This window comes from Xenopus laevis, chromosome 7L (assembly GCF_017654675.1).
Source record: "Xenopus laevis strain J_2021 chromosome 7L, Xenopus_laevis_v10.1, whole genome shotgun sequence".
Taxonomy (NCBI): Eukaryota; Metazoa; Chordata; class Amphibia; order Anura; family Pipidae; genus Xenopus; species Xenopus laevis.
In genome coordinates this window covers 111373683-111396072 of record NC_054383.1, presented here as the reverse complement: position 1 = coordinate 111396072, position 22390 = coordinate 111373683, and positions in this window count along the sequence as shown.

Sequence of the window (22390 nt, the reverse complement as noted above, 5' to 3'; positions counted from 1 at the left end):
AGATCAGGAAAAAAGCTGAACTTGAAATCCTGAAGCCGCAGAAAGACCCAAACTCGCGAAAAGAGCCGAACTTGAAGTCCTGAAGCCATGAGTTCAGTTCTACTGAACACTTATGTGTCTTTTTTTTTGTTTTTTTAAAGCCCTAGCCACAAATGTATTATTTTAATACTCTACAAGCCCCTGCCACCAATGTTTTTTTTAACTTGTAAGGGGGGCCCTGGCGCCAACATTTTTTTATTAACTTATGGGGGGCCCTGACCACCACTGACTTTTGAAAAACTTTTATGGGGGCCCTGACCATCAATGGCTTTTTATAACTTGTGCGACGGGGGGGGGGGGTTTATCGTTTTTAGCTCTGATGTCTGTGTGGTCTTTTAACTGTTGTGTAGAGTGGGCGGGATCTCGGGTGTGGAAGCTTCACAGCCTGCAGGCTTCCCCCACTACTTTGCTATTTTAAGGGATTTAGCAAAACTTTGAGGGCTGGGGTGGACAAGGCCCAGGGTGCCCCAAATATTGCAAGCAGCACAAGTCCAAGTTGGTCACATTTTAATTTTATTTGCAAAAGTTCACTCATCTATAGATGCTTCTCTATACTATGCACCTTGTGTCACACCACCGGGGGCTTCCACATTTCTGCCTAAGGTGTAAAGTAAGCGAGTGCTTCCTTGTGGTGCTATTGCCAAAGCATCTGCAAGTCTATCTGATTTGCTTGATCATTGCTTGAAATAATGCGATTGGAACCTCAACTGACATCAGCAAAGCACTAAAGAAACTTGCATGTGATTTACCAATGTGGGCAGTCATTTGTTTGCTTATTCGTCTGTTGCAGCTCAGTCCATTTGTTTATCCCTCTGGTCTGGTACAATGAGAACCCTGCGGCGCCTCTGGACAATCAGCCCTGCAGAGTAACTGAGGGTTCATTATGTTGAGTAGCTAACAAGATTGAGGAAAGTACTACTGTAGGCACATGTTTTGCCAGTTTGGGTTTGGCGCTTCCTATTCTAAACAATGCAACCCAGTTTAAATATAGTTCAAAAGTTCTGTCGATATACAGATGCACATATATATACGTATTCTTCATCATGCCATTGAAGATACATTAATGCTGAAAGACAAGGTTATTTCTAGCACGTTACATCACAATATGCAAGCATGCCGTGCAGAGTAGGCAGTATGGATTAATGTCACAGTGTTGGCTCCGCGTGCTCACCCTGGAACATTATCTACAGAAAAATGCAATGAGCTTCATCCATCTAAGGGATAAGCTGGAGAACTTCTCATTTTTAGGCCAAGCAAATGGTGAAACACAAAGCTATTAATATGCTGCAAAGAAAAGCATGCGCTGAGCAAATAACATATTATACAGCTTTCCATGCAGTTTTGCTTGAATCCCCTAAAATAGCAAAGTAGTGTGGGAAGCCTGCAGGCTGTGAAGCTTCCACATATTGTCATGTAAAGGAAAAGTGATCCCATGTTATAAATGAACTTTATCTGATGTACTTAATGTACCCATTAATCAATAGTGTGATGGCATCTCTTTCTGTGTGCATAGATCATTCATAGGGGCAAATTCACTAAGATTCGTAGTTGCGCCAGGCGTAACTTCGCCACACTTCGCCAGGCGTAGTTTCGCCAGCGCTCCGCAAATTCACTAAAATCCGAAGTTGCGCACAGGGGTAGCGTAAGGTTGCGAAGTTGCGCTAGCGTTGATTCGCTAAGCGAAGCGAAGTTACGCTAGCGATGGTTAATTTGCATACGGCGCCAAATTCAAATTTCAATGGAGGAATATGTAGCAGCACTACAAATGCCTGGGAAACCTTTAAAGCATCAAATAACATTTTTATTTTGCCCTACACATGTGCCCACTGTATAGTTAAGTTGCCATGAGTTAGGAAATGTAGGGGGGAAGGAGGGGAGCCCCAAAAAAAATTTCGATATTTTTCAGCCTATCACCCATAATATAGAAAAAACACCAGCGTTTTTTGGGACTTAGACAATGCGCGTGTTAGTGAATTTGCGTAGTTACGTCCATTGCGCAAATTCGCCAGGCGTAAGGGTGCGAAGTAACACTAGCGAAGATACTCCAGCGTTAGGCGCTTCGGAGCTTAGTGAATTTGCCCCATATTGTCCCTATTACCTTCAGGGCCAGATTTATACATAGGGCACCCCTCAGTTAGGACAAATTGTCTTCCCCCCTTTCCCCCTTACCACCCCCATTTCATATGTGAGGTCAAGGATGCACAAGTCTTACCTCATTGGGTCTGGAGCATGTGGTTTGGCAAATGGGAGATTTAAAGAACTAGCGAATCTCCCACATGTCCCCATTGCTTCCAATCACATAGCGAAGAAGGCTTGGGTCTTTGTGGCCTTTACAAAAACTGTGCCTGAATGCCTTTCTTGCAGTCCATAAGCCATATTTGTACACTTCACATTCATTTAATGGGAAATAGATTGAATGTTTACATATATTGGGAGGCTTTTGAACTCTATTTATGATCTCAAGAGCAAAACGCTAAAATGGAGGCAGAGCTGAGTTTGCTTTGGGGATTAGGGTAACTGTCGCCTTGCTCTCTGTGTGCCAGCTGAGAAGACTAGAGTTTTCACAGTATTTTCAAGATAAATGTAGATCCAGGTATAGAACTTGTTATCCAGAATGCTCAGGACCTGGGATTTTCTGGATAACAGATATTTCCATAATGTGGTTCTTCATACCTAGAAAATCATGTAAACATCAAATAGATTCACCCGCTATACGGCGCTCACCAAAGGATTCACATGAGGGTCTGATGAAGTGCCGGGAGAGTTAGGGCACGGAACGCATAGATTTCTTTTCCAACCACTGCCTATGTTCACTTGGTGTGCACAATAAAGCCACATTTCTACTAAGCAACATACGTCTCATGTGAATCCTTTGGTGAGCGCCGTACAGCGGGTGAATCTTAGTGCAAGTGTAACTCCGGACTGAAGAGAGCTGCTACTGGAAGGGGAGACGCTGCTCTGCTGCACGGATGAGCTCTGATTAAACATCAAATAGACCCAATAGACTGTGTTTTCTTTCAATAAGGATTAATTATATCTTAGTTTAGAAAAAATACAAGGTACTGTTTTATTATTACAGAGAAAAAAAAATCATTTGTAAAAATTTGGATCATTTGGATACAATGGAGTCTATGGGAGACGGCCTTTCCGTAACTCGGGTTTCCGGATAACAGATCCCATACCTGTATTTCAGTAGATACAGCCTGCAACAGGGGCGACGTTCTGGAGGGTCCTTGGGCATTTCAGGAAAGCTGAAACCCAATCCAATGGGAAATGATTTAACTGAGGCATGTCCAACTTGGCAGCTGTTGGGGAACTACATCTTCCAACATTCCACCAACAGTTGAAAAAATTCAATTTCAAGGTTAACTACCAACAACCTTTAGCATAAGCTTTTTATTCACAATGCAAATCATGGGATTCTAGCACATCCAAAGCTGCCTGGCTCCATCCACGTGTTATCGGAACCCTGTATTAAAGGGTAATAGGTTCATGCATTTCAATTCCACACTGATATTACATAATGTGCATTTGAATCCACCATTATACAGTTATGGACTATGACAAAGCTGGCGAGCATATGAATAACAAAGAGCCTGCTTGAAAAGAGCTCTGAGTGCACAAGGCAAAAAAAAAGAATTAAATTGCATGTAGAGCTTGCTGATGGCATTCCTTAGCCCCCAAGCCCTGCTGACAATTATTGTGATGACTTTGATATTATATGGAGATACTGTTATAGGATTTGTCATCCCCTCTGGTTCTGCTAAAGACACTTCTCGCAGGGAGCTCTCCCTAAATATGCCCAGGCCCAGCTTTCTTATATTGAGCTGATACTTGCAATTAAGGTTAACCTTTTGAATTCTGAAACAGTCACCCATACTTTATCATCTGGTTTTAGAGTGGCGAGGGTTTTTACTGGAGGTCCCAAGGGTCTGGAGGGAGGAGGCAGATAAAATTACAAAAGGACATATTCTGTGTAATTATTTTTATATGTTCAGTATAGATACATCAGGGATGTCTAGCCTGCAGCCGTCTTTAGCTGTCAGTGGGATTTGGGACGTGCAGTTCAACAGCTTGAGGGCAGCAGGTTGGACATGGCTGATTAATGTCATTTTTTCCCCTTCCCAGCTTTTTATACTTTGTCAGGGCCTCCCTTGTTATCCAGCTCTAGCTCTACACATTTATTCATCTGTAATGCAATACAGCACATTTGAAATAATCCAAAATAGCACATTTGTACCAATATATCAGGTTTAAATGTGTAAAATGGATCTCATATAGGGGTACATTGGTAGGATTAATGGCAGGCACTATGCCCATTTGCTTTACTTCAGTGTTAATCTCCTCTTATTATTGACAAATAATGGTACAAATGGTTGCCATCATTTACTATACCCAGAGGACGCAATCCACCATATCTAGCCCCCCCACTTATCCTCTTGTTACATATGAACCAACTAATCCTTTTTAAGATCTGTCCTCCATATCTCTATCAATTCTACAGGTATCCGACTGACTGTGCCTCATCCCCAGGGAAATCTCCCCTGTCCCTTGAAGGTCATGATTGCTTGGGAACAATGTGATATTTTTCAGGAAAATATTTTGCCATTGTACTGTCCAACGTATTTATTTAATATATTGCTTGGCTGAGAGACAATTCTACAGTATAAGGTATAAAAATGTACATAGCATTACAATTATTTGAAAAATGTAACTTTAAATCAACCTACATTATCTGCTGTCTTTCACAAAACATACTGGAAAATGCAAAAAAAAAAAAAAACAGTTGGGGCCAATGCCTTGCTGCTGATATCTGTCAAGCTCACTCAGGTTCCAATTAAAGCAGATATTGGATAATGGGCCCAGGGCAATATCCAGGCCTGTCAGTCGCAGATAAATAATATCTGAATTTATCCAGGTCTCAGCAGAGTCAGAATACACCCTCCACATCCTCCAAAATATCAAGGTGTTAAAGCTGCGCCATGCACCACACTGGGGGCACAATCATGCACCCACTGGGTATTTCCAGCCATGTGCCTGTCTATAGTGGAGAACTGTAGTAAAAGCTTTTTCTCATGAAGATGATGGGCACTTGTGTCTATATTTCTACATGTATTTATGCCACAAAGATGCATTTCTAAGCCGCTTGTCCTACTAATCTGGCCACAAAAGCCCCAGTATCAACTTTAGGCTGTAATTTTGGCTTCAGATGTATCCCCCACATAGGGTTGCCACCTTTTCTGGAAAAAAATACCGGCCTTCCTATATTCTTGCCATTTTTTTCTATTAATAACTTTGGCATCATACATCATTTTGACCGGCCAGGACGATTAAATACTGGCCAGGTGGTAACCCTACCCCCATATCTTACTTACAATATGACCCAGTCTTGGGGTGCCTTAGTCCCAGGCCTTACATTACTGAAGCATTATTCTAATTACAACCCAAGGGAAACTTTTTCCACTGCTCTTCCCTATTAAACCAACCTCAGTAAAGGTACAAAAGAGCTGCTAATGTTAACATGGCACCCCTCTCCCAGCGATCTCTGTTCTTACACCCTGATGTCTCCACTCCTGGTCCAATCCCTATGATAAAAACTAAAGCCCTTAGAATGCCATTCTCTCCTCTAGAACCACCATATCTCCTATTATAGGCCTTCCATGTGCAATGTTCAAAGGCAGAAGTTAATAGCAGCATGAACACTGTGTACATGAATATGTGCAATGTGGTTGTTGTAGTGCAGTCCTTATGATTTATTATGGCACTCACAAAATGTATTTATTTTTTCATTTCTACCAAAACTTTTCCAATTGCCTTTTGAGTCTTTAGAATACCATTTCTGGTGGTGTTACCTTCAAATCACGCAGGTGTCTTATGAAGCTACTGAAACGCAAGGCATTTACTAAAGCATTACAATGATGCACAACCAATCCCTGTGTATAATAATATAATAACATAATAATCCACTGTATAAAGCAGAAAGAAATATATAACGAAGATTTGTTTCTTCTCATATTCAAGTTTTACTAACCTACTTTTATAGCCAAGGACTAAGCTTGATATCAAAACCACCCAAAATTTTAATGACATTTATTCTACTGGAACAGTCTCAGCCACCTGCCAAGTTCATTCTTTTCTTATTAGGGAGGGTCTTTAAAACAAAATGTAATTTCACTGTGCAATCATGCATTCTTATAAAACATGCCATGTACAAGCCAGACAAGCTGTTTAGCTCGTTCTGTGGGTAAGCTTGGGTTTCATTTTTCTGCAGTTTATATGTGTCACACACAAGGCCTCATTTACAAAATATCAAACTGGGGAAACCTGCAGGAGCTTATCTTTTTGATATTTTTCCTCTTCATCTAAACTTTCCCAACTGGAATTACTCAAACATAATTCATGTCAGTTCCTGTACATATTAACTAAACTTTTGTATGGTATAGAATGTCCTACTGTTCATAACAACTTATCAGTTAGTATTCTTTTTTTTATAGTTTATTAATTATTAGATATTATTATTTATAGCGTCTGCTTCTTTCAAGCTTTCAAATATGGCTCATTGACCCCTGGCAGCCATAAAACTATTGCTCCAGAGGCTACAATGTTATTGTCAGGCCCATATTCGTGGTGAGGCCACAAAGGCCTCGCCTAGGGCGGCAGAAAATTAGGGGCGGCATGCTGCCCAGCTGGTTTTTGGGGACCTGTATGTCCCCATTCTACTCCTGCACACCCGGGCGAGGGGAGGGGGTAGTGCAGGATGGCGTTAGGACAGTGCGGCCGGGTGTTTGGACTGCGCGGTCTATGGGCGACCGTCCCAAAAATCCAGCCCTGGTTATTGTCAATTTTTATTTGTCATTTTTCTATTCAGGCTGTGTTATTGCTAGGGTAAATCAGACCCTAGCAACCAGATAGATGCTCAATGTTCCAAACTGGAAAACCGCTGAACAAAAAGCGAAATTATTGAAAAAAACCACAAAAAAATAAACATAAAGACCAATGGCAGATTATCTATAATAACTGTCTACATTATACAGTCCTAAAGGTTCATTTGTTTGAGTAGTAGTTAAACTACTCCTTTAATAAAGAGTCTAACACGCCTGAAACCGAATGTTTTTGTGATGCGTTTCTTCAACAACCCCAAATGCCTACGTATTTATTACAATATTCAAACATAAAAGGCAAGAGCAAATAAAAACGAGGAACAAATATTAATAAGAATACGATAACTTTGATATCCTCATTCTCATCCCCCGAAAACATCTAAAAGCTCAGATTTTTTTCATATGGAAAAGCTCCCATTGACTTCTACATGACCTCCAGCTTTTAGATGGTGACGTTTTGTAGTAGAGTTATTTTGTGGTTTTTACATTGTGGTTTAGTTGTCATTTTTGTAATTGGTCTAATACAAGATTTTTAGTGTTAAAATTTTGTTTTTTTAAAACGTTTATATATTAGACCCTAGTTGTGTAATTCCTTCCATGGCTTGGAGCTGGGGCAACTGATATCAATATAAACCTTTTAGTGTCCCAGTTATCTGTGCCACAAGTTATCCTGTTAACTTTGGTGCAATACAGTGGACAGTGCTTCTAGTGAGTTTAGAAAACAGGTTGCATTATGGGAAAAACATGGGGATTCTAGTCTGAAAATTACACTTTGCACCAGGTGCCACATTCCTAAATGGGGCTTTAGAAGGCATTTTCTGAAAGCCTTTTGCTTTCAGGCAGAAAAAATGGAAATAAACGGCATGTTTCATAAAATATTTATACTTCAAAATCGAGGATGAGCCATGGTGCTATCAATTACTCCACGGAACTCTGCCAATCCACTGCATCGTAATTCCAAGGAAGAAAACCAGGGCAAGGAATGAAATGCCTTTTGAGAATTTCAATACATTTTGTGCTTGACTAGTTAGTAATGTATTTATGGGGCTGGAGACAAGCTGGACGCTTGTGTAGCTCAGGGGCAAATGGATATTACAGACACAAATATCAAGCAGGCAGGGGCCCCAATGATTTCACTCTGTATAAAGGAGATTTAGCTTTGTCCATCTGAGCAACATCCAGAAGAAAAGACTAGTGATGAGCGAATCTATTTCATTCGGGCGAAAAATCTACAAAAACAATGAAAATTTGAAAACAAATTGAAAGTCAATGTTTTTTCCAAGCAAAATGCATTGAAGTTAATGGCCGTTTCTTCACAAGTTTTTTCTTATGCCAAGTCGATTGGATTTTTTCTCTCTATCCAAATGCATTGAAGTGTCTTTTTCTTGCTTTCTTTTTTCAGCGAATTGTTGCTGCAGTTTCACAGTTTTTTTTGCCAGGGAAATGCAGAATATTATCTTGAAAACAATTTGCTCTTCACTACTGAAGAGATACCAAGCTGCTGCAGAGCCTCATGAAGGACCATTTGGACTGCAGCATGCAGTTCTGTAGTCTCCACCCATCAATCTATCAGTTTGTACCTTTCCAGCTCCATCTTTGTTTCTAATCCAGGCATGTCAAACCCACAGCACTCAAGCATTTGCGAGTCAATCGTCCCTGTATCCCCCCAGCAGCCTCTACATTTGGCAAAGCAACTGACCATCCCTTGGGGCCAGCTTTCTGGTTCCATTGTTTGTTTAGATAAACAGAGATGCACATAATTTGATGTCAGCTTTCCTGCAGTGATTGCAGGATTTTGTCAATAAGAAGCTCTAGGGAAGCTAATGGTGACCTTGGGTCAGCTCTATGAGGGCCTAGTATATAAGCTATTAGGGCTGAGGGGGAAATATCTTCTATAGTCTTTTTAATGATCAGAAAACCAGTTCTGCCTTCTACATATGCAGGGGTGTAACCTGACCTCCAAGGGCCCTTCCTTTATGCTCCCAACTCCAGACTCCAAGGGGATTGGTGGTCAGTGGCATAACTAGATGTTAATGGACCCCATCACTAATTCATTTTAGGGCACCCAACATATCCAGAGGTTTTTCTGTTTTACCAATATATATTGAAATTGCTAATTTATTAGGGCCTTATGGGGCCTCCTATACCTTCTGGACCCCCTGCAGCCGCAGGGTCTGCTTTCTCTGTAGTTACACCCCAGTCTTTAGTGGCCCTTGCCTTTCTACCAAGCCCCCTGCAACTGTGGTTTCTTTTTCCCTATTTTTACACCATTGTACTGACATTCATTGCTGGATTGTTTGGAGTTTTGACACAGACAGAGCACAGAGCATTAGATATTACAAATAATCCTTCAACGCAAGACTTTATATATCATGTCATAGTATTGAACTGCCTCACCTCCTTGCTTTGTAGTCAATGACAGCAGTTGTGAAAAGCCAGAGTTATCTTGCTATGGATCACAGTGATATCTTAAGCTCCATCTACATTCTAAATTCAGTCATATAGAGTATCCAAGGGAAAGGAGACTTACATTACAATATAGTAGCAGATTTGTGGGATTGTATGTTGTATGAGGTGGGTCATGTTAGGCCATGCCCCCTGCAGGCTTTTGTGAAGGGACCATAACACATTAGGAGGCTTTGGGATGACATAAGGAAGGTTGAGACAAGAAGGAAGAAACCAAATATAGCTGAGTGATTAGTGGTAGATTAAGGCTTAATGAAGACACCTTGAGGATCCTCTTCATAGAACATACACAGAGACTTAAACATAGCCAACAATATTCAGTATATATCCTTATGTAACTACCCATTCAGCCCATATAGCATGCAATAGTCACTACATGTAAACTGAACATCCTCACCCCAAAAATAAAGTTGCAGGGATGTTTGATTTTGGCACAGTGAAGGACAACAACGCTGACTGATTCCATGGAAAGTGTTTTTTTATGATTCAGCCTTTCCTGATCTAGTTAGCAGTTCATTTGACTTCATATGACCAATCAGATCAGCAAAAGTGATCATTTTGCCCAAGTGGGAAATTTAGCCCAGTAAAAACTTCACAGGTCCATGTTTGCATTTTGTGACTTTAGGAAGTTCTGTTAGGGAGAAGAAAAACCGTCCTGTTTAGATCAGGATGCTAGATTAATGGGTACTATTATGATAATACAGGTATGGGGCTTGTTATCCAGAATGCTTGGGACCTGTGGTTTTTTTGGATAAGGGTTTTTTTTTCTGTAATTTGGATAACATACCTTAAAAGTGTACAAAAAAATTAATTTACACATCAATTAAACTCAATAAGTTTGTTTTGCCTCCAATAAGGATTAATTATATCTTAGTTAGGATCAAGTACAAGGTACTGTTTTACTACTATAGAGTAAAAGGCAAGATTTTTTAAAAAATGTGAATTATTTTATTAAAATGGAGTCCATGGGAGATGGCCTTCCTGGAATTTGGATCTTTCAAGACAATGGGTTTCCGTATATTGGATCACATAGCTGTATGTGCCATTAGCTGGTTGATGGATAGTTGTACTACTTTACTACAGTAAAGTTTGCATGATGAGGGGTAAGGAGTATGGGTTGCTGCCACTATCCAGGAAAGTATGTCTGACTTGGGGGAGTCACTGAATTTGTGGGTGTGCTACAGAGTGTGTGGGGCACATTTACTTTGCTCGAGTGAAGGAATAGAAGAAAAAATACTTCGAATTTCGAATGTTTTTTTTGGCTACTTCGACCTTTGACTACGACTTCGAATCGAACCATTCGATAGTCGAAGTACTGTCTCTTTAAAAAAAACTTCGACCAAGTACTTTGCCACCTAAAACCTACCGAACATCAATGTTAGCCTATGGGGAAGGTCCCCATAGGCTTCCTAACAATTTTCTGAACAAAGGAAAATCGTTTGATCGATGGATTCAAATCCTTAGAATCGTTCGATTCGAAGGATTTAATCGTTCAATCTAACAATTTTTCTTTCGATCGTTCAATCGAAGTAATTGCGGTAAATCCTTCGACTTCGATATTGGAAGTCGAAGGATTTTACTTCGACCCTAAGTAAATGTGCCCTTAAATGTAACTATTATACATTATATATGTTGTGTCACAAAACTGATGGCATATCTGTTCATAAGGATATACATTAAAGATTATTCATGGCTTTTTGTATTATATGCGTGATATATTTTGTTCCTGCATTAATCAGAATACTACAATATATATATATATATATATATATATATATATATATATATATATATATATATATATATATATCTATATATATATATATATGTGTGTGTGTGTGTGTGTGTAACAGGTATGAGTATACATTGAAATACAATAGTAGGGCTATGTTTATCCTATTCCAAATGCTAACTGACAGTGTTTACGCAGGTCATGTCTAAGTGCTACTATGCTCCACTTCTACTCCCTGTCATGTTGCTAAGGTAACACGTAATTATGGGGACATTTTTCGCATTACTTTAAGTCTGCCTTGCTCTCACAGGCATACTATAAATGAGGATTTTGGACTTTGAGCTGATATAGATGATCCTTTGGAATGTATCAGAATTCTGTACCCTGGATAATACGCTGAACTACAACTTTCATCGTCCCCATCGTCTTCAGCTATCAGAGGTTGTCGGAGAGGTGCATTTCAACATCATCTTAATTGCTGCAGGTTGACTGGACTTAAGTTTGAAAATGTTGCCCTACTGTCGCCATCTTCATGCAATCCCTCTCTCCCTACCTTTGCAGTGACGTAACTAGATATTACTGGACCCCACAGAAAAATATTTTTCAGGCTGCCAAAATGTCTAGACGTTGACCTGTTTTACCAAGATTTATTGTATATGAATTAGGGCCTCATGGGGCCCCCCTGCAGCTGCAGGGTCTGCTTCCTCTGTAGTTACACCCCTGCTTAAATGGATGTGCATATAGTGTACAGTAATATTCACGTCGGTTCTAGACATGTTATACTTTTTATTTACTGTATTTATACATGATCCATGGGCTCCGAAAGCTGTCCTAAACCTAAACCCCTCTAATTCAGCTCTATTTCATGAGATTGCTACCACATGTATTGAACAATATTAAATTATTTAATGTAAAGCTGTTTTGTAGAAGTCTTAAATGTATATATTAAAAAAAAGAGAAAGAGAGAGTTGGCTGAAATGACTGCCAGGCCATGTATTGCCACAAAAGACAGTTCCCCTGGGAGTTAATAGGTGAAGCAGCTCTCTGGGATGGAAACATATATACTTGGCTGGGTCAGACAAAGGAAGAGCATGGCTTAGAATTGGGCTGGCTGTTCAGCTGTATTGTTATTTGAATGATAGACCATGGTTTTGCCTGCCTTAAATCCACCCTTCCATTCCTTGGCACTGGACTCAAACACAATGTGCATTTGTGCATATGATTCTGGGGTACAGCTATCTCCCTGTTACATAAAACTAGCTATCACGGTCTATGTACAAGAGCATACAGGTAGCTTAATTGGCTCCTGATAAAACTGACCATAGTATCTCCTCTATGATAAAGACCTTAGATTGTAAGCTCCAGGGATACACACACACACACACACACAAACACTATATATATATATATATATATATATATATATATATATATATATATATATATATATATATATATATATATATATATATATATATATATATATATATATATATATATGAAGAATTATAATATTGAGTCTCTTTTCTTCTGAGAGTTCCAGTCAGTGACCCCACATGCACTATATCACTTCTGATAAGTGATCCAGCAAGTCCAGCAAGTCTGCATTCTGCAATGGGCCAGATTTGCAATGAAATGTTCCTGGGGCAGGTTTTAGAGTAGGACAAGGAACGCATTTGCCCTGAGCAACACAGGGGCCCCAGGATATGTGTGAGAATGTAAACAGGTAACAATGTTTAATAATTCAAATACAGGTATGGGACCTGTTATCCAGAATGCTCAGGACCTGGGGTTTTCTGTAATTTGGATCTTCATACCTGAAGTCTACTAGAAGATCATGTAAACATTAAATAAACCTAAAAGGCTGGCACTGCTTCCAATAAGGATTAATTATATCTTAGTTTTGATCAAGTATTTGTAGTACTGTTTTATTATTACAGTGAAAAAAAGGATTTTTTTTAAATTTCAATTATTTTATTAAATTGGACTCTGTGGGAGACGACCTTTCCATAACTTGGAGTTTCCTGGAGAATGGGTTTCCAGATAATCCCATACCTGTACAGGCATATGATCTGTCATCCGCAAAATCATTATTGAGATAGCTCTGAATTACGGCAAGGCCATCTCCCATAAAGTCCATTTTAATCCAATAATGCACATTTTGAAAAAAAATGTTTCTTTTAATTCCTGTAAATTACCTTCCCAGCTAAGAAATAATTTACCCTAATTGCAGGTAAAACAATCCTATTGGGTTTAAATTATTTTTTTTTAGTAGACTCGGGGTTATTTACTAAGCTCCGAAATTCCCCGAAATCCGAAAAATTTGTGATTTTTTAAATAAAATCTGACTTTTAAAAAATCACGAATTTTTTGGAATTTATTAAACCCAGAGGGCTAAAAAGCCTGAATATAAAACTACGGCATCTCAAACCTGTCAAGGTTGCATAAAAGTCAATGGGGACAGTCCCATTGATTTTTGGTTGTGTCGGTGGTTTCGGGCAATTTCACAATGTTTTCAGAGCTTTCGGGTGAAAACTCTGAAAATATCTGAGATTTCGGGGAAAATTTGAGCTTTTCCCGCAAAGCAAATTTTCGGGAAAATGTAATATTAAATAAGTGTTAAAAACCCGAGCGGTTAGATCGGAGTTTGTAGCAGCCGATATTGAGATAAATTCGGACCTTGATAAATAACCCCCTCAAAGTATGGACAACCACATTTCAGGAAACCCCCATGTCCTGAACATTCTGGATAGACGGTTCCATTTGTGTTTTAAATATTCCTTATGAACCCACTAAGGATGTCCATTCTGTGGTCCAACTCCCTGACAACTCGGTGCTGTCGTTGAACAACATCTGGAAGTCCAGAGGGCCACAGACATCACTGAGTTTCATTAGTTTCTTATCTCTCTTTAAGACTGGGGGCCCTGGACTTTTGGCCCTTTTTAACGAAGCCCATCGCTTGTCAACAGGCCAAACAAGATAGAAGTTAATCAGTCTTCAGGTAGCATTCCTTATAATCTGTATATCGTTGTCTCTCTCCCCCATCACCCTCATCTGTCCATTCATTCTACAGTGCACCTAACCAATGCAAATGTGCCAGGCAGCCTGTAATGTTTCCATGGCAACCCACACTGTGCAAATGGCACCCTTCCCTCCCCCCTTTACTGCTGCTTTCGAGATGCTGTCTCTCTACTCTCTGTGCCCTTTCACTAACTGTGCACAATCTTATATCATCCACAGGCATTGACACATTACTGTATTCTGTGCAAAAGCAGCAAGTCCCGTACATGTTGCTAATGCCGTGCTGCACTATGGCACCTCCTTTCTATACAGGTATCTACACACCATCACTCTGTTTAAACATTCACACAATATAAGTAACAAACACTTTTCCCCAGTGGATAACTCCATTTATAGACAATGTAACACACAACCCCCAGTCTATAAATCCCCACTTGTATCATAAATAACAAGTTTTTTAGGGGCTGTAATAAAAGCCGCCTTGTTGCCATAAAAGTGATTATTAGTTATTATTATCCCAGGGTGCTCCCTTAAGCACCCGGCACCGTCTTATTTCATATTCCCCAGTATAAACAGCTATACAAATACAGCACCGTATAATCCGAAAAAAAAAAAAAATTATTACATCAGAGGGAAAAACATAACTAAAATAAAGCAAATCTCTGTGTTAGACAACGTGTATCTGGGGAGACAGGGATATTAGTGATGTTCTGAGACAATAATCAGAAAGCCGGTAGTAAAATAGGACATTTGCAAGTATGACCTAATCAGCTTTTAAATCAGTCGATGTGAAAGCAGCAACAGCCGCACTCTAGTCTGTGATGTGACTACTGAACCGGACTCGGAGCACAGCCTGTGGGATCTTATCCGTGCCCTAAACACCTAAAGCAATAACCAATTCCAAAGCTTCCAATTCCCATACACACCGGCAATGCCACACAATGCAGGGACTTACCTTCTTTATCCCCCTGTAGAAAAAAAAATCCTCAGGTATAAAATCCAGTATTGGCGTGAGTACTTTTCAATTCCCAGTGAACAATATCCATGGAAAAAAATGTAGAAAAATCTGTTGCTGATATTTCGCTCTTGTTGCTGTTCAGTTATTTCCCTTTGTTTTTGTTTTTTTTTTTAAAAAATCTTTGTGGCAGGAGTTTGGTAGAAAACACACAGACCATAAAAATTAAGCACTTGTTTTTATAAAAATGAATTTCTTCTGTGCTTTCTCCAAAAAAAAAAAAATAAACCTTGGGGAAAAAAAACCGAGACCTGATGTCTATTTGATTCCATTGGATAAGACAAGCCACCCTCGACCAGCCTGATCTTGTCATTGGCTGCAAATGACTAGGAAGGGGGGAGCTTTTTCTCTATCTACCCACCCAGTCCTCTCCTCATATCCAATCTATATCTTCCCTTTCAGTTAAGAAACAGTTAATTCTCCACGTCTGGTTGGTTTTGCAGAGAAGACATAAATAAATAGCAGCCGTGTTAACCTTTCTCATCCTTTCTGCATTACCCCAGGGCATCCATATCCATGCACCCCTGATACCAATGTTTCTATATCAGTCTACGGTGTGTCTTTATATTTCTTCCTGTTTTCCTCCATCTATCCATCACCTCTTTACTTTCGTTCATTAGCCTCTTCTTGTGCTCTCTGCCAGATGTCAGGACAATAACTGCAGCATTGCTCCTCTCAGAATATTGATTTAGGGACATCACATGGCTGGCTGAAAAATTAAAGATTAGGGATTTTGTCTGGGAAAAAAATAGTTTCTTATTCCTGTTGTACAGAGGGATATGTTGGCACTTGTGTTATTATTTTATTATGAAGAAGCACCAACATATTCTGCGGCAGTGTACAATATAAGTGTGCATACAGATTACATGGAGGCAAAGACGGCCTTATAAATGCTTGGTCATCCCTAGTAAATAACCTGTAAACTGGTTAACCATATAAAGTAATTTGGGCATATTGAGCCCCTAGGGGCCCAGGACAGGTATTCTTTCTTCCCTACCCTCAAAACAGTTCTGCCATGAAATAAGCAGGATAACAAATTAGCACTGGGATTTTTTTAATTTTGTTTTAAAAAAGGAGCAAATTCAGAAAGATTCTTTAGAAACAAGATCCCGTTCCTGTGCCCTCTGCCTTTCATTATATCCCTAATAGCACAGGGCTGTAACTGAGCCTTCCAGCGATGCAAAATGACTGCAGTCTTGTTACTTTGTATGTGCGGCATGTTCCTCACTGGGCACACGCTTGCCTCTATTGTTTTCTATTACCCACTTCTTCTCTCTTGCTCAATTTCTTGCATATATTTTACATTTTTCTCTGATGTAGATATTCCGTAAATGGAAGGTTATCACTCTGAACACCAACACAGTAAACAAACAACAATGATGTTTAACCCCTTGAGTGGGGGAATCACCACTTACCAGGCCACTCGCACTCTACATTGAACGGTAACCTACAAAGATGGCATCTACTGTGTAGCACTTTGTAATTCTATGATCTGTGGCCCATACAGAGTTAAAAGTAGGGATGCACCGAATCCAGGATTCGGTTCGGGATTCGGCCTTTTTTAACAGGATTCCGATTCGGCCGAATCCGTCTGCCCGGCCGAACCGAATCCAAATCCTAATTTGCAGGGGAGGGAAATTATGTGACTTTTTGTCAGAAAACAAGGAAGTAAAAAATGTTTTCCCCTTCCTACCCCTAATTTGCATATGCAAATTAAGGTTCGGATTGGGTTCGGTATTCGGCCGAATCTTTCGCGAAGGATTCGGGGGTTCGGCCGAATCCAAAAAAGTGGATTTGGTGCATCCCTTGTTAAAAGTTGCAACCTAATGGAAATCAGTTGTTAATCTGATTTTTATTTCCTTCTAAATAGAGTGTAGTACTGGCAATATGAGGTTAGGGCTACCAACACTGTAAAACAATTAAGATTAGGAGCTGCCATATTGCTTCCCAGGATCTATAGGATCTATCTATAGTGCTAGTGGTTCTGGTTTAGCAGCTGTTATATAACTGAACTTTGTATCTAGTGCTGCCTATTGCCTGAGGGGCACAATAGAGTTTCTTCACCTCCCCTCTGCATGAACCTGCTACTCTGTGCAGCCCTTGATCTTAATTCAGTACCTATTTGAAGGCAAATAAAGAGCAGATAAAGAGCGCCTATAAAAAGCCTGTATTACCCTTTTAACTAAAGTGGAGATGAGGCTTAATGCCGTTATAAGGGAGTGTTGTGTTTGCCCACTGTGCACAAAATGACATTTAGTTACATGCACAAGGGGAAATAACTGCCAGCATTGGGCTTTTCCCAAAGTACTTTGTCTGGCAGTCGGCCAGGAAACAACATGCAGTTGAATGCATTTACCAATTAAGGGCCCAATTTGGTGTGGAATTAAAATCAACGTTTTTTGCACAGAATCCTAAGAAGTTTTCAAGCTGTTTGCCCATATGGGGTTAATGGGGGGAGGCATGGAACCAATTCTGCTCCCTGGAGCTTCCTCGGCACAAGCAGGTTTTGGGAATAAGGCTGATTTTAACTGCAAAATGTGGTATTCAGTGTACAGTACTGCAGGTAAGGGTATATCAGGATGCATGAATGCCATGTGAGTGCTGCATGGGCTGCATTTAAAGGGGTGGTTCTCATTTAAATTAACTTTTAGTATGTTATAGCATGGCCAATTCTATATGCACATACCTTTAAAGGGTGGTTCACCTTTAAGCTACCTTTTACTATGTTATAGAATGGCTATTTCTAATCAACTTTTCAATTGGTCATCATTGTTTATTTTTTTTAATCATTTTTTAATTTTTAATTCTGACTCTTCCCAGTTTTCAAAAGGGGGGGTCACTGACCCCATCTAAAAGACAAATGCTACTTTTTATTACTTATCTTTCTATTTAAGCCCTCTCCTATTCAGATTCCAGCCTCTTCTTCAAATCAATCCAGATTGCTGAAATTGCAAACTGGAGAGCTGCTGAATAAAAAGCTTGGTCTTTTATTATGCAATGTCTGGGCCCTTAGGAAATACTGCCCACCTGAGATCTGGCTTATAATTGTAGGTTCTCATTATATTCTGATCCTTGGCCTGGGGCTCCCAGAAGTCTTTGGCTGGCTAATTAGCTTACATATCAGGCCTCAGTTATCTTTTTCTTTCACTGGCCCTAAGGGCAGAGACACACGCTCAGATTCGGGGAGATTAATCGCCCAGCAACAAATCTCCTCTTCTTAGGAGCAACAAATCTCCCTGAACTGCCTCCCGATGGCTAGAGTGTAAATCGCCGGCGGGATGGCAATCGGACGCTTTGTTTCCGAAGTTGCCTTCACAAGGAAACTTCAAGCGACTTCTGAATACGAATCTCTCTGAGTGCCATCCCTCCGGCGATTTAGATTCTATCCAGCGGAAGGCAGTTCGGGAGATTAGTCGACTAAATCGACTAAATCTTCCCGAATTTGAACATGTGCCCCTGCCCTAAACCATTGCCTTTATTTTCCGGAGACGGGTTTATGTAGAGGAGCACTGTTTGGACTTAAGTAAAATTGGTATTAGTACTAAACACTACTGCCCTATAATGAATATAGTTCTGCTAATCTATTCTCTGGAGCAGCGTACAAGGACTATATCTCATGTTCTATTTATTACTATAGTGTAGGTGTTCTAACAGCAGCTGTATAATAGCTAGGTTTATTTTCTTATGTAACTGTAATACTGTGTAACTTTGTAAACTGACCACTCTTTTTTTAACATGCATGTTAAATAATAGCATTCTGGATAACAAGTCCCATACCTGTATAATATTATATTAGTCTCCATGAATAATATTAATATAATAATATAATAATATTATATAGTCTCCATGAAGGTCCCAACTTTAGCCAGTGGCAACTTTTGGTCAGGGCACAAATACAGAAAAATGTAAGTGTAGCAGCCATAGAACTATGTATATTTCCATAAGGAAGGCAGTCGATCAGCTTCTAGCCTGAAAAGTTTTAGTGTCACAATAAAGCATTATTATCACAGGTACAAGATCCATTCAGAAGCCCTTTATCCACAAAGATCAAAATTATAGGAAGGCCATTTCCCACAGCTTTCCTTTTCCTCTGTAATAATACAACAGTACCTTTTGGGTTTACTTAATGTTTAAACTTTAGGTATGGAGATCCAAATTAAGGAAAGACCCCTTATCCGGAAAACCCCAGGTCCCGAGCATTCTGGATAACAAGTCCAATACCTGTAATGCATTGTGAGTAAATATCTTTGTAACAGTGTGGTGACCAGGGGAAACATATATCTGGGGTCCTTTCTTGCTAGTTTAACAAAGGTAGAATCGTCTAAATATTATATTCACGTATACTGCTAAACTTGCTTCCCTACCTTTCTTATTCTCTATGTAATGTCTAAGCCAATTAAGCCAGCATATTTCGATTTCTATTTTGTTAAAGTCCGACATTTCTTTTCCTGACCCACCTTGCTCTCCACCAGGCCCGGACTGAGAATTAAAATATGCCCTGCCATTTCAGGTACATGGAGGCCCAATCAGCCCACACAGAGGCCCAAACAGCCCCCACCAGCCCACTGAATACTGACTTTCTATGGCACCTTATGGCAGCCCCTCTGGCATTTGCCAGAACCCACAGATTGCCAGTCCAGGCCTGCTCTCCACTGTGGCATGGCTTCGGCAGCTAATGAAACAGTGAGTGCAGGATATAACTATGTGATATCACAGAGAAAAAGAGAAAATCAGAGAGTAACAGAAGATAAAAAAAAAATCAGCAGTAAAAGGTGCATCAAACACATAAGAAATTCTAAATGTATAGTAAGTGCAGGAAACAATAAATTGCTTTACCTTCCGTTCTGAGCCTCAGTTCTTTTCTAATGGACTCTTATTGCATTGCAATTTAAGGCTCTCTGTTACTAAAAGCTGTAATATTGTCTGATTTTTCTTTTTTTTCATTTTTTATCGACAGTGAATGAATCGGGCATAATATCAGCAATACAGTAAAAAAGAAATAGAAAGCTTAATAAAAGTCATTTTTATTCGGAATGTATTGTATTTACTATTAGACCTTATTAGATGGCCATGTGCACTCAGAATGTATTACTTTGCCCCCATGGCAAACACACCAGTTTTACCAGTGCAAAGCGACAGTACATTAAGGGGGCTATTTACTAAACTCCAAATGCAAAAATCACAAAAAATATTGATTTTTTTTTTTTTATAAAATTGGACTTTTTAAAATCACAAATTTTTCTGAATTTATTAAAAGAGAATGAAAGGCTAAAATTAAGTAAGATTTATCAGAAAGGTCTATATAAATACACCAGTAAACTCTCAAAGTAATGCTGCTCTGAGTCCCCCTGTCAAAAGAAACACAGCATTTCTTTCCTTCTATTGTGTACACATGGGCTTCTGTATCAGACTTCCTGTTTTCAGCATAAATCTCCAGGGCTAGGGCTTGAGCATGCTCAGTTTACTCCTCTCCCCCTCCCTCCTCCCCTCCCTGCTGTAATCTGAGCCCAGAGCTATGACTGAGCAGGTAGGAAGGCAGGAAGTGATGTCACACCAAGCTAATATGGCAGCTGCTATCCTAAACAAACAGAGAGAGCTTCTAGTGCTGTTTTCTCAGGTATGGTAAAGCATTTTACAGAATAAATAGTGTTATAGCTTGCACTATTGTGGCTAATCTATTGACAATAAACTGCTTCGGTACCTTTCCTTCTATTTTAAACCCGGAAGATGGAAAAGTCAGAGTCAGAAAATCCTGCATCTAAGACCTGTGGAGGTTGCATATAAGTCAATGGGAAAAAAAAAGAGCGGATTTGATTGGAGTTTATAGCATAAAATATTGAGATAAATTCGGACTTTGATAAATAACCCCATATATTTTAATTACTTTGGTACACTTAGGGAGTTATTTATCAAAGTCCGAATTTATCTCAATATTTTGTGCTATCTCCGATCAAATCCGCTCGGGTTTTTTGCGCTTATTTATTATTACATTTTCCCGAAAATTTGCTTTGTGGGAAAGTATCAGATTTTCACGATTTTTTGGGGATTTGTCACACGAAAACTCTGATTTTTGCCCAAAAACTTCGGGGTATTGTATGAAACCCAGCGCACATCAAAAAATCATTGGGACTTCTCACATTGACTTATATGCAACCTCGACAGGTATGAGATGCATGATTTTCTGATCCTGACTTTTCCATCCTCGGGGGTTTAATAAATTCCATGATTTATTAAAAGTCCAATTTTATAAAAAAAAAACCACTTTTTTTTTATTTTTGCATTCAGAGTTTAGTAAATAACCCCCTTTGATTTCTTTTGGTGTTACTGTTCCTTTAAGGTTAGTCTACCTGTAAGGGGGTTCTTAATCCAAAACATCTGAAGGCTTCTGCAGTACAGTAAAGGTGCAGTTTTAATGTAAAGTCATCGCGCATCTGATCAGCCCTAGAATCCGACGTTCATCTTCTTAATTATTTACTTTCGTCGTGACGCAAGCGAAATACTAATTTTATTATCACTCACATTCATTTAAATGCTGATTTAAATCATAGACTTATAATTATATCAGCATAAACCGAACACAAGACTGACACAAGTACTGTAACAAACAAAACCATTAACATATATTAATGAAATGTAATTGTTCATCTCAAGCAGGAAATATTGTGATTGGGCTAATAAAGCAGATGACTTTGTCTATGGTTAGATTCTCGTGTCTCGCTTTCATTTCCTTCCTAATGAATTAAAGCAAATTATGCACATTGGAAGGGATTTTCTAACGGAGCCAAGCAGAATCCTGTGTGGAGTGACAAGGAGACAAATACAGGGATGTACATACACATTTACAGCAGCCACAGAGGAGTGACATGGACGCAGACATAATAGTGACACAGCAGCAACATGGGAGACAATAAACACACGCAGAAAGTGACTGATTACTGTAATCATAACAATTGATTGCATTTATTAAATGAGATATCATGGCAGTACTGAGAGTGACTGTACATACAGTACTCCGTGTCCTAATTTAACATCAGTTATTTTGGGTACGGTTGCTTGGCATTGCATAATGATTGTAAAGGGAGCGGCACAGACGAGTGGCACCAAGACGAGACCTGCAGCATTACAAGATGATGGGATCAAGAAAGCCATATGTTTGGGACTGATCAGAATGATATATTTTATACAGGTATGGGATCGGTTATCCGGAAACCCATTATACAGAAAGATACGAACGAT